Source organism: Triticum dicoccoides, chromosome 4A, assembly GCF_002162155.2.
Source record: "Triticum dicoccoides isolate Atlit2015 ecotype Zavitan chromosome 4A, WEW_v2.0, whole genome shotgun sequence".
Taxonomy (NCBI): Eukaryota; Viridiplantae; Streptophyta; class Magnoliopsida; order Poales; family Poaceae; genus Triticum; species Triticum dicoccoides.
Genome location: NC_041386.1, coordinates 672,163,055 through 672,175,188, shown reverse-complemented (window position 1 = coordinate 672,175,188; position 12,134 = coordinate 672,163,055). Strand labels below are relative to the sequence as shown.

Genomic DNA, 12,134 nt, shown 5'->3' with positions numbered 1-12,134 from the left:
CCAAGGCCCAAGGCGCCTAGGGCTTGGGGGAAACCCTAAAGGGGGGCGCCCCCTTGCCTTGGGGGGCAAGGCAACCCCCCTGGCCGCCGCCCCCTCCTCAGATTGGATCTGAGGGGCCCGGCCCCCATCTCCCTTGCCCCTATATATATGTGGGTGGTGGGAGGGCAGCCGCACCCAAGTTCTGGCGCAGCCCTCCCCCTCTCCCAAGTCCTTCTCCTCTCCCGCGGTGCTTGGCGAAGCCCTGTAGGATTGCCACGCTCCTCCACCAACACCACGCCGTCGTGGTGCTGCTGGATGGAGTCTTCCTCAACCTCTCCCTCTCTCCTTGCTGGATTAAGGCATGGGAGACGTCGCCGGGCTGTACGTGTGTTGAACGCGGAGGTGTCGTCCGTTCGGCACTAGGATCTCCGGTGATTTGGATCACGACGAGTACGACTCCTTCAGCCCCGTTCTCTTGAACGCTTCCGCCTAGCGATCTACAATGGTATGTAGATGCACTCTCCTTTCCCTCGTTGCTGGTTTCTCCATAGATAGATCTTGGTGACACGTAGGAAAATTTTGAATTTCTGCTACGTTTCCCAACAGTGGCATCATGAGCTAGGTATATTGTGTAGATTCTTTGCACGAGTAGAACACAAAGTAGTTGTGGGCGTTGATTTTGTTCAATATGCTTACCGTTACTAGTCCAATGTTGTTTCGACGGTATTGTGGGATGAAGCGGCCCGGACCGACCTTACACGTACACTTACGTGCGACAGGTTTCACCGACTGACATGCACTTGGTGCATAAGGTGGCTAGCGGGTGCTAGTCTCTCCCACTTTAGTCGGAACAGATTTGATGAAAAGGGTCCTTATGAAGGGTAAATAGCAATTGACATATCACGTTGTGGTTTGACGTAGGTAAGAAACGTTCTTGCTAGTAACCCATAGCAGCCACGTAAAACATGCAAACAACAATTAGAGGACGTCTAACTTGTTTTTGCAGGGTATGCTATGTGATGTGATATGGCCAAGAAGAATGTGATGAATGATATGTGATGTATGAGATTGATCATGTTCTTGTAATAGGAATCAAGACTTGCATGTCGATGAGTATGACAACCGGAAGGAGCCATAGGAGTTGTCTTAATTTATTGTATGACCTGCGTGTCATTGAACAACGCCATGTAATTACTTTACTTTATTGCTAAACGGTAGCTATAGTAGTAGAAGTAATAGTTGGCGAGACAACTTCATGAAGAAACGATGATGGAGATCATGGTGTCACGCCAGTGACCATGATGATCATGGAGCCTCGAAGATGGAGATCAAAAGGAGCAAAATGATATTGGCCATATCATGTCACTATTTGATTGCATGTGATGTTTATCATGATTATGCATCTTATTTGCTTAGAACGACGGTAGTAAATAAGATGATCCCTCATTGAAATTTCAAGAAAGTGTCCCCCCTAACTGTGCACCGTTGCGAAAGTTCGTCGTTTTGAAGCACCACGTGATGATCGGGTGTGATAGATTCTTACGTTCACATACAACGGGTGTAAGCCAAATTTACACACGCGAAATACTTAGGTTAACTTGACGAGCCTAGCATGTACAGACATGGCCTCGGAACACAAGAGACCGAAAGGTCGAGCATGAGTCCTATGGTGGATACGATCAACATGAAGATGTTCACCGATAATGACTAGTCCGTCTCACGTGATGATCGGACACGACCTAGTTGACTCGGATCATGTAATCACTTAGATGACTAGAGGGATGTCTATCTGAGTGGGAGTTCATTAGATGAACTTAATTATCTTGAACATAGTCAAAAGCCCTTTGCAAATTATGTCATAGCTCGTGCTTTAGTTCCACTATTTTAGATATGCTCCTAGAGAAAATATAGTTGAAAGTTGACAGTAGCGATTATGCGGACAATAGAAAGCTTATGTCCTTAATGCACCGCTCAGTGTGCTGAACCTCGAATGTTTTGAAAAATACGTGATAGTTCAGTTAAACGGTTTAGAGTTGAGGCACTGAAGACATTTTTGAAATGTCGCAGAACATATGAGATGTTCCAAGAGCTGAAATTGGGATTTCAGGCTCATGCCCACGTCAAGAGGTATGAGACCTCCGACGAGTTTTCTAGCCTACAAATTAAGGGAGAAGATCTCAATCATTGAGCTTGTACTCAGATTGTCTGGGTACAACAATCACTTGAATCGAGTGGGAGTTGATCTTCTAGATGAGATAGTGATGTTTCCCCAAAGACATTGCCATCAAGCTACTAGAGCTTCGTGATGAACTATAACATAACAAGGATATATATGATGATCCTTGAGCTATTCGCCATGTTCGACACCGCGAATGTAGAAATCAAGAAAGAGCATCAATTGTTCATGGTTACTGAAACCACTAGTTTCAAGAAGGGCTAGGGAAAGAAGGGATACTTCATGGAACGGCAAATCAGTTGCTGCTCTAGTGAAGAAATCCAAGGTTGAACCCAAACCCGAGACTAAATGCTTCTGTAATAAGAGGAACGAACACTGAAGCAGAACCACCCTAGATACTTGGTAGATAAGAAGGCAGGCAAGGTCGATAGAAGTATATTGGATATACATTACGTTAATGTGTATTTTGCTAGTACTCCTAGTAGCACCAGGGTATTAGATACCGGTTCGGTTGCTAAGTGTTGCTAACTCGAAATAAAAGCTACGGAATAAAAGGAGACTAGCTAAAGGTGAGCTGACGATATGTGTTGGAAGCGTTTCCAAGGTTGATGTGATCAAGCATCGCACGCTCCCTCTACCATCGAGATTTGGTGTTTGCGTTGAGCGTAGACATGATTGGATTATGTCTATCGCAGTACGGTTATTCATTTAAGGAGAATAATGGTTACTCTATTTATTTGAATAATACCTTCAATGGTCTTGCACCTAAAATGAATGGTTTATTGAAATCTCGATCGTAGTGATACACATTTTCATGCCAAAAAATATAAGGTAGTAATGATAGTACCACTTACTTGTGGCACTGCCATGTAAGTCATATTGGTGTAAAACGCATGAAGAAGCTCCATGTTGATGGATCTTTGGACTCACTCATTTTTGAAAAGTTTGAGACATGTGAACCATGTCTATTGGTGTATACGCATGAAGAAACTTCATGCAGATGGATCGTTTGGACTCACTTGATTCACATGAGATATGCAAATCATGGGCAAGATGACTGAAAAGCCTCGTTTTTAGTAAGATGGAACAAGATAGCAACTTGTTGGAAGTAACACATTTTGATGTGTGCAGTCCAATGAGTGCTGAGGCATGCAGTGAATATCGTTATGTTCTTACTTCACAGATGATTTAAGTAGATACTGAGTATATTTACTTGATGAAACACAAGTCTGAATTATTGAATGGTTCAAGTAATTTCAGAGTGAAGTTGAAGATCATCGTGACAAGAGGATAAAATGTCTATAATATGATCATAGAGATGAGTATCTGAATTATGAGCTTTGGCACGCAATTAAGACATTGTGGAAATTGTTTCACAATCAATACCGCCTGGAACACCATAATGTGATGGTGTGTCCGAACATCATAGTTGCATCCTATTGGATATGGTGCGTACCATGATGTCTCTTATCAAATTACCACTATCGTTCATGGGTCAGGCATTAGAGACAACCGCACTCACTTTAATAGGGCACCACGTAATTCCATTGAGACGACGCCGTTTGAATTATGGTTTGGAGAAACCTAAGTTGTCGTTTCTTGAAAGTTTGGGGCTGCGACGCTTTTGTGAAAAAGTTTCAGGTTGATGAGCTCGAACCCAAAGCGGATAAAATGCATCTTCATAGGACACCCAAAACAATTGAGTATACGTCCTAATTCAGATCCGAAAGCAATAGGGATTGTTTCTTGAATCGGGTCCTTTCTCGAGGAAAAGTTTTTCTCGAAAGATTTGAGTGGGAGGATGGTGGAGACTTGATGAGGTTGTTGAACCGTCACTTCAACTAGTGTGTAGTAGGGCATAGGAAGTTGTTCCTGTGGCGCCTACACCAATTGAAGTAGAAGCTTATGATAGTGATCATGAAGTTTCGGATCAAGTCACTACCATACCTCGTAGGGTGACAAGGATGCGTACTACTTCAGAGTGGTACACAATCCTGTCTTAGAGGTCATGTTGCTAGACAACAATGAACCTACGAGCTATGGACAGGCGATGGTGGGCCCGGATTCTGACAAATGGCTCGAGGCCATAAAATCTGAGAAAGGATCCATGACTTTGGAAGAAATACTTAATGGTCGTAAGGCCGTTGGGTACAGATGGATTTTAAAAGGAAGACAGACAATACTGGTAAGAATCACCATTAAGAAAGCTCGACTTGTCGTTAAGATGTTTTCCGACAAGTTCAAGGAGTTGACTACAGTGAGGCTTTCTCACTCGTAGCGATGCTGAGAGTTTGTTGGAAATGGATTAGCAGTTACTGCATTATTTATGAAATCTTGCAGATAAAATGTCAAAAACATTGTTTCCTCGACAGTTTTCTTGAGGAAAGGTTGTATGTGATACAACCAGAAGGTTTTGACAATCCTGAAGAACGCTAACAAATATGCAAAATTCCAGCAATCCTTCTAAGGACTGGAGTAAGCATCTCGGAGTTGGAATGTACGCTTTGATGAGATGATCAAAGATTTTGGTTTTATACAAAAGTTTATGAGAAACTTGTATTTCCAAAGAAGTGAGTGGGAACGCTATAGAATTTCTGATGAGTACATGTTGTTGACATATTGTTGATCAGAAATGATGTAGAATTTCTAGAAAGCATATAGAGTTATTTAAAAAGTATTTTTCAATGGAAAACCTGGATTAGGCTACTTGAACAATAAGCATCAAGATCTATAAGATAGATCAAAATGCTTAATAATACTTTCAAATGAGCACATACCTTGACATGATCTTGAAGGTGTCCAAGATGGATCAGTCAAAGAAGGAGTTCTTTCCTGAGTTGTAAGGTATGAAGTTAAGAGTTAAAGATCGACCACGGCAGAAGAGAGACAAAGGACGAAGGTCGTCCCCTATGCTTTAGACGTAGGCTCTATAGTATGCTATGCTGTGTACTTCACCGGAAGTGTGTCTTGCCATGAGTCAGTCAAGGGGTACAAGAATGATCCAGGAACGGATCATTGGGCAGAGGTAAAAATTATCCTTAGAGGAATAAGGAAATGTTTCTCGATTATGGAGGTGATAAAGAGTTCGGCGTAAAGGGTTACATCGATGCAAGCTTTAACACCTATCCGAATGACTCTGAGTAGCAAACCGGATACGTATAGTGGAGCAACCATTTGGAATAGCTTCAAGTGGAGCGTGGAAGCAGCATTTACAATATGACATAGAGAATTGCGAAGTACATACGAATCTAAATGTTGCAGACCCGTTGACTGAAACCTCTCTCACAAGCAAAACATGATCAAACCCCAAAACTCATTGAGACTTAATCACATGGTGATGTGAACTAGTTTAGACACTAGTAAACTCTTTGGATGTTGGTCACATGGCGATGTGACCTATCAGTGTTAATCACATGGCGATGTGAACTAGATTATTGACTCTAGTGCAAGTGGGAGACTGTTGGAAATATGCCCTAGAGGCAATAATAAATTAGTTATTATTATTATATTTCCTTGTTCATGATAATCGTTTATTATCCATGCTATAACTGTATTGATAGGAAGCTCAGATACATGTGTGGGTACATAGACAACACCATGTCCCTAGTAAGCCTCTGGTTGACTAGCTCGTTGATCAATAGATGGTTACGGTTTCCTGACCATGGACATTGTATGTCGTTGATAACGGGATCACATCATTAGGAGAATGATGTGATGGACAAGACCCAATCCTAAGCCTAGCACAAAGATCGTAGTTCGTATGCTAAAGCTTTTCTAATGTCAAGTATCATTTCCTTAGACCATGAGATTCTGCAACTCCGGGATACCGTAGAAATGCTTTGGGTGTACCAAACGTCACAACGTAACTGGGTGGCTATAAAGGTGCACTACAGGTATCTCCGAAAGTGTCTGTTGGGTTGGCACGAATTGAGACTGGGATTTGTCACTCCGGTTGACGGAGAGGTATCTTTGGGCCCACTCGGTAGGACATCATCATAATGTGCACAATGTGACCAAGGGGTTGATCACGGGATGATGTGTTACGGAACGAGTAAAGAGACTTGCCGATAATGAGATTGAATAAGGTATCGGCATACCGACGATCGAATCTCGGGCAAGTACAATACCGCTAGACAAAGGGAATTGTATACGGGATTGATTGAGTCCTCGACATCGTGGTTCATCCGATGAGATCATCGTGGAACATGTGGGACCCAACATGGGTATCAAGATCCCATTGTTGGTTATTGACCTGAGAACGTCTCGGTCATGTCTGCATGGTTTCCGAACCCGTAGGGTCTACACACTTAAGGTTCGATGACGCTAGGGTTATAAAGGAAGTTTGTATGTAGTTACCGAATGTTTTTCGGAGTCCCAGATGAGATCCCGGACGTCACGAGGAGTTCCGGAATGGTCCGGAGGTAAAGATTTATATATGGGAAGTCCTGTTTTGGTCACCGGAAAAGTTTCGGGTTTTATCGGTAACGTACCGGGACCACCGGGAGGGTCCCGGGGGTCCACCAAGTGGGCCCACCGGCCCCAGGGGGCTGCATGGGCCAAGTATGGGAGGGGACCAGCCCAGGTGGGCTGGTGCGCCCCCCACCAAGGCCCAAGGCGCCTAGGGCTTGGGGGAAACCTAAAGGGGGGCGCCCCTTGCCTTGGGGGGGAAGGCAACCCCGCTGGCCGCCGCCCCCTCCTCAGATTGGATCTAAGGGGGCCGGCCCCCCTCTCCCTTGCGCCTATATATATGTGGGGGGTGAGAGGGCAGCCGCACCGAAGTTCTGGCGCAGCCCTCCCCCTCTCCCAAGTCCTTTTCCTCTCCTGCGGTGCTTGGCGAAGCCCTGCAGGATTGCGACGCTCCTCCACCACCACCACGCCGTCGTGCTACTGCTGGATGGAGTCTTCCTCAACCTCTCCCTCTCTTCTTGCTGGATCAAGGCATGGGAGACGTCACCGGGCTGTACGTGTGTTGAACGCGGAGGTGCCGTCTGTTCGGCACTAGGATCTCCGATGATTTGGATCACGACAAGTACGACTCCTTCAATCCCGTTCTCTTGAACGCTTCCGCTTAGCGATCTACAAGGGTATGTAGATGCACTCTCCTTCCCCTCGTTGCTGGTTTCTCCATAGATAGATCTTGGTGACACGTAGAAAAATTTTGAATTTCTGCTACGTTCCCCAACAGCACGGTGGATCGAGGAGGCATCGAGGCATTGAGGCTCGAGCAGCGACCTGGTGGGTTCGTGCACGGGGCGAGTAACGCGCCAGCGGGCAGCGGCCCAGTTCCCTGCACGGACCAACACCTCAGGAACATAGGCATGTAAAATTTTCTGGGGCCCTCAAATGTATGGACCCTGTGCGGGCCGCACAGTTTGTACAACTATGGGCCCGGCCCTGGCCGCCAACATGGGTTGTGGCATGAGCTGCCTCCTCAAGGCCACCGTCTCTCGTCATACTCGTCCTTCTCTTCATGCCCGGGGCCATGGCAGCCGCCGCCGCAAGCTTCGACGCCTCTCAGACACAGCAGCTGCCCCTGCCGGCTGGAGAAGTGCACGGGCCGGAGAGCGTAGCCTTCGATGCTCAGGGCCGAGGCCCCTACAGCGGCGTCTCCAACGGCCGCATCCTGAGATGGAACGGGCCCAAGCTCGGCTGGACAACATACGCCTGCGGACCAGGCTACGATAGCGAAACGTGCACGACATCCAGGTTTGGCATGGAGGCGGACATAGAGAGCCGCTGCGGCCGCCCTCTTGGCCTGCGCTTCAACCAGAGAACGGACGACCTCTACGTTGCCGATGCGTACAAAGGGCTTATGCTTGTGCCGCCAGGCGGCGGGGAGGCCACCGTGTTGGTCGACCAGATTGTTGGCATGCCGCTGCGCTTCACCAACGGGGTTGACGTCGATCAAGTTACCGATCAAGTCTACTTCACCCACAGCTCGATGAACTACGACAGGTCAGAACACGAGATGGTCACCAAGACAGGCGACTCCACGGGCCGCCTCATGATGTATGATCCACGAACATCGGATGTCACCGTGCTCCAACCTAGGATGACATACCCAACCGGGCTACCCAGATAACGTCAGGCCCGACAGAAAAGGAGGTTATGGGTGGCGTTGCGCCGTGAGAAGAATGATTTGCCCTTTGGCCGTGATAGCCATCTTCTTGCAGTCAGGCTCGGGGCCGATGGGAAGATAGTCGAGCAGATGAGAGGGTCAAAGAAAGTCAGGCCAACCGAGATCATGGAAAGAGATGACGGCAAACTATACCTGGGTTCGGTGGAGCTTCCTTATGTCGGTGTAGTAAAAAGGAAGTAGAGAGAAGTAGAGGATAGTGTGTATAGGATTGGTTTTACTTTCTTATTATTCTTGCGACTAAATGTAATGCTCTAGTTCCTTTCGTATCGGACAAACTATTGTAAACCTTATTTTTATGACCAGACCATTTGTTTTTTGCTTCATTTTAATGCCGGGCATGATACTGATATCGTTTACTGCTATGCGCCAGAGAGTATAGTACATATAAGAGGGATTTAGATTCTTATTATTCTTATGGCTATATGTAATGCTCCAATTTCTTTTTGTATCAGGCAAACTATTGTAATCCATACTTTTATTAGCAAGCCATTTGTTTTTTGCTTCATTTTAATGTGAGCCAACTCACCGATGGCGCTTACTGCTATGCGCTAGAGAGATGCAAACTTGAAGAGACGAATCGTAGGGCATGTCGATGGAGCCGATCCATAGCGACCCGTCTCCCTCCACCACCTTGCTCACCGTGGAGTAGCTGAACCCGCGCAGCGCCACGGCCACCGTGCCGTTCTTGACATCTCCGGTGACGACGACCCTGACGGCCCTCATGGAGTTCGCCATGGTACCGTTCTATTCGCACTGCTTTTCTCGGTTCAAGCCCACCCAGTACCCATCCTGGTCGCCTCTGTTGGGGCGCACGTTTGTCCGGGTACCACGGCAGCTAGGCAAGCACCTCTGTTTCCCCTGCCGTGGGTCCGTGCAGCAAGTGACGGAGCAGCCTGCATGACAATGTCTCGGCGACAACGAGGTGCGTCCTATCAGCGCTCACAGCCACGCCATTGGGGAAGGCCAGGCCGGACCTGAGCACGGTGACTGTTAGAATAAATCCGAGGCATACCGTCGATTATCCGAGGACCAAGCAATCACACGAGCACGACACCGAGATTTGTTAACGAGGTTCACCGATATGGCTATATCCCCGGGGCCTGACTACGGGCGCTCCTCCCCGTGACACCGTCACAATACCGCACACCGGCCACCCAGGCGCCGGCACATGCCGCCGGCTCCCCCTTGCGCGCCTGTGCTATTATGTTGGCATAGGTTACAACATGTGTCTACCCCCGCTATATAAGAGAGGCCTAGGATACAAGTGTCCTATTAAGACACGACTCCATATCCTATGTAAACACGATACAACTACAAGTCCAACTGTAACATACCTTGTACACTATATTCGACACAACTCCAACAAACTCCACCTTGGCGAATATTCTCCACCACCTTGAATTCGTCAATGCGTCAAACTTCCATGTACATTGGACTTGAGCTTATCCCATGAGCACCACTGCTACTCCAAAGACTCCATGTGACTCCACCTGCAACTTGTAGTTCCTTCTTTTCTTGACCACAGTCAACACTCGAGCAAAATTAAGTTCCTTGTTACTCTAGTTTGTGTTCCCAACTTCCATAGTATCCGTCCAACGCCATCACACTCCGATCACTGACTTGTGTGAAAGTGAACAACTCACATATTGGGCGTCACACATAAGAGTTACCTGAACTCAACATCACCGCTCCTTTCTTGACCGCCTGTCTGAAACTTGAAAGAATTTCATCATTGCTCTTAGTCATTCCGAGTCAAATTTGCAGTTGTCTCACCACATGTATGACCACCAGAGCCCTGGCCCGTCTCCATGCCCCGTGTGTACCGCACGCCTCGCCGCTATTACCGCGTCGAGCCTCCGCTGCCCCGGTCGAGTCTCAAGGGTCACGAAACCACACCACTCAACCCCCACTGCAGAGTACCACCGATCATCACCGACCGATGACGAGTTTCACGATTCCATCAGACCACTGGGCTCCAGTCCGAACTACGTGTCCCTCGCTTTTTCCCGCCGCTGAATAGGCTTCAACTCTCTGTGCACTTATGCCGTAGCCCCTCAATCCAGCTCCACCTTCAACATGATTCCATGGTGGTTGTACGTGCCACCCCGCGCCTCGTCGACTTCAAGCTCTCATGCGTACGCCGTCTTGAATCAACCCCGTGCCATAGCCTTGTCGAAGCCACACAAGCACTCAGGCCTGTGCCACGTGTTTCCACGCCCCAGAAGTCAGTCACTATCAGCATCACGCTCCTATGTCGTCGCCGCCGATCCCACCACCGTCTTCTGTACCAACCGACTTGCGTCGATCCGTCAGACTATCTAGTCCGACCCAGCCGAACTTCTCCGACTGCAACGACACACGCCAGACTCCTCAAGCCTTCACCGTAACCAACGCCATCCATACACCAAAGTGTACCAGCAAAGAAAAAAAACCCAAAGCACAATCCTTCATAGCCTTCCCGCGTGAACACCAAAGGAGATTAACAAAGCAAGCCAAGCTCCTAATTGACCACACGTACGTAGCTGTTGAACGAGCTTCTCTATTTCTTTCATGATAGCATCCCGGTCTTGACTAGTCTTCGTGTCAATTTTTTTTTATCAAACAAATCTCACGATCCATACTTCAGAGCTTCAGCTGTCTCAACACCACGTGTGTACTTCCATTATGCATGGCCGTTCGGCACACCAGCACTTCCAGCCTATTCACGCCTATCAACCACAACCCATGACGTACATGGGCCTAGGTCTCCGGACATTACGGCCCAGCCGCTGGCCGCTACTCCGATCGAGCAGTCGCTCGTGCCGCTGTTTGCCCAACCGCCGCTTGCACGCGTCTCACGCTGAGCCACGCCCACCGCTGAGGTTGTACACATCTGTATCCGCCATACGCTTCCGAGACTTTCGCCGAACTCGCCGAGATCAGTCTGGATCGCTGCCTGCTGATAGCTGAAACAATCCGCCGCCGACTTGAATCCCTCGTATCGTTGCTTCCTATCTCCCGACTCCCCGTCTGCTTTCGCCAGCTCTATTGTCGGGTGCGAAGCCTGATAATCACGATCCTACGCAACGCTTACATTCATCCTCCAGACCAACGAGTCTGCCTCGTAACCTAGCTCATGATACCACTTGATATAATAAATCCGAGGCATATCGTGGATCATCCGAGGACCAAGCAATCACACGAGCACGACATCGAAATTTGTTAACGAGGTTCACCGATATGGCTATATCTCCGGGGCCTAACTACGGGCGCTCCTCCCCGTGACACCGTCACAATACCGCACACCGGTCACCCTGGCGCCGGCACATGCCGCCGGCTCCCCCTTGCGCGCCTGTGCTATTATGTTGGCATAGGTTACAACATGTGTCTACCCCCGTTATATAAGAGAGGCCTAGGATACAAGTGTCTTATTAGAACACGACTCCATATCCTATGTAAACACGATACAACTACAAATCTAACTATAACCTACCTTGTAAACTATATTCGACACAACTCCAACATTGACGTTGCCGGTCCGCGGGTTGTACCTCATTAGCCGCCCGGTAGTGTCACCGATCAGCACCACTAGCATGTATTCCCTCGCTACAGGCATGCACAACCATATGATTAGCTACTTCTCTTGTTGTGAATGCATGCATCTGCATGCATTACTCCTAGTACTAGCGAGTTGTCAATGCGCGTGAGTTCACTAGAGCTCTTCTACAAATCCATGCCACCTTCCGCTCCGAAGCTAGTATCGTTGGTGCTGCCTCCCGCAACACCTCTTCTTCTTCGTCAAAAAATCTGTTTGTGAGTTTTCTCTCTTCTCTGAAGAACATAGAAATGGTGAGAAGACTT

General features: G+C 47.8%; 1 pseudogene; it reads left to right on the top strand.

Moving 5' to 3' along the window:
* The first annotated feature begins 7,561 nt into the window (after positions 1 to 7,561).
* LOC119289670 lies at positions 7,562 to 8,474 on the top strand (annotated as a pseudogene).
* Positions 8,475 to 12,134: the final 3,660 nt, after the last annotated feature.